General features: G+C 37.6%; 1 pseudogene; it reads right to left on the bottom strand.

Moving 5' to 3' along the window:
- Window positions 1–750: 750 nt before the first annotated feature.
- LOC100339900 (protein NipSnap homolog 3A pseudogene) lies at window positions 751–1,496 on the bottom strand (annotated as a pseudogene).
- Window positions 1,497–1,970: the final 474 nt, after the last annotated feature.

Below are 1,970 nucleotides of genomic sequence, written 5' to 3'. Positions count from 1 at the left end.
TTAACATAATCACTAAGAAAATAGAATAATGGACAGATGGCTTAAAATTATACTGCAATTTTAAGTTTTTGCTGTTTTCTTTTTTTCAGTCTGGGTATATAGGCTTTATTAGGGCAAGCATTTGCAAAACCATAGAGATCTCTTTAAAACAAATAAATGTCCCAAGAACTTTGTTAAACAGTGATACAAAATGGAGCCAAAATCGGTAAAACTAATTATAAATGAACACATTTCAGCACGTAAACCAACAAATCTTTTCTATATCTTTGACGCCATGATCTAATTACATTATTTTCCTGATTATATGTGGAAACCATACTTAATATAGATAATAATGTACTTTTCCAAAGTAAAGACATATACTTGATTTAACATTTTTATGAATCTGCTGCAAAAATAAACCTCACTGGGAAAAACATTTTTTTAAATCTTAGAAAAAACAGACATATGAAAAAGTAGATATTATGTATGACTAGTTTAAAAATATTGTCAGGTAGGAAAATAGAAAATCATTATTTAAATATTATAAGAACACAATATAAAGCAAAAAGTTTTCAAACTACACCAAGATATTCTGAAATGAATAAAAAGCCACAAGATCACAAAGTAGGTGACAACCATCTCTAGGGTGTAACAGATACAGAAATGCCATAGGGAAAATGAGCAAAACTGTTTCCTGAAGTGGTGGTGACAAAGGACAGAAGTGGGTTTCACAAATGCAAGAACTATAGTGAATTAACTTACCGCTTTCTTCAAATAAAAGTGAGAAACTCTTGGGAGAATGTAAGCAGCATTAGCAGACACATCTTACATCGGTTAAGGAAACAGTGGATATTTTGCAAGAAAAGTATTTCAATAGCGAAAATGCTGCAGGAATCAGAGGCACGTTCTGCTGAACAGCCGCCTCAGCTCTGGGCTCCTTGTGAGACTGCTGTCTGGCAGCAGCACTCCCATCCATGGTTCCATTCCACCAAAGCACATAAACTCTGCTGAGTGCTCCACAGTCCGTGTGTATCTAGCTTTGTGTATCCTGAGCAACATGGGCATTGAATGCTCTTTGAAATGCATCACCCCACAGGGCTGGGCCACCTGGTTTCATCTGAAAAGTAGCCAGTTCATAGACGCCTTCTTTTGGAGGCTTTTCCATTACCAGATAAGGAATTTCACTCTCTTGTTTATCCACAAGAGGCAAATCTGGAACGAAAGACTGCTCTTGCCATTCTTTCCTTTGGCCAAAGCTTTATGAACTTCAGATCGATAAGCAAGATTATCCTACTTGCAAATATGAAACACTTCATTCATTCTGCACCAAATTCTACACTGCAATAGTCAACCAATTCAGAGTGTGCTGTCCAAAGATGAACGTTTTCCGTAAAATTTTCAAGGAACTCATTCATCTTTGAGGGTTTAGGATAATAGGTAGCAAATTCATAGACCTTCGCATGGTTTTGTCTGGGGTCTGTAGCAAAAGATGAGCACACCTGAGATGCAAACATCCCTGTAGTTTGTGCCATATACTGTTTCAGAGGACAACACAGTGAAGCCTGGAAGCGCTGAGAAAGGCTGCTAGCCTGTGTCCTGTCCTGTCTGAGACCTGCTCTCCGTGGTTTCCCAACTGGAAATGAGCCTGTTTAAAACAGAAGTTAAAAATGGAAGCAAAAAAAAAAAAAAAAAAAAAAAAAAGTTTCAGCTTCCCAAAAGACATGCGAATACATGTTAAGTCCACCAGGTGGCGAAAACATGCCGTGTGCTGTTCTTTCGTGCTAGCTCAAAATGTGTTTTACTATTTAGTCCTCTCTATGCTGCCATAAAGCATTCCCATATCAAAGAGCCACCTCTTTCTAAGGCAGTGCTTGCTGGTACACAAGTTAGGCACACTATATGCAAAAGCACAATGGGATCAGGACAATCCTAAACAAACATGATTTCCAACAATTGGTATCCTCTTTGAGACTACATTTATCACTTTC

The sequence above is a fragment of the Oryctolagus cuniculus genome, chromosome 3 (genome assembly GCF_051225735.1).
Source record: "Oryctolagus cuniculus isolate XC-2025 breed Fujian yellow rabbit chromosome 3, ASM5122573v1, whole genome shotgun sequence".
NCBI classification, from domain to species: Eukaryota; Metazoa; Chordata; class Mammalia; order Lagomorpha; family Leporidae; genus Oryctolagus; species Oryctolagus cuniculus.
Note: the sequence above shows the minus strand (reverse complement) of the source record. Positions and strands in the feature narration are given on the sequence as shown.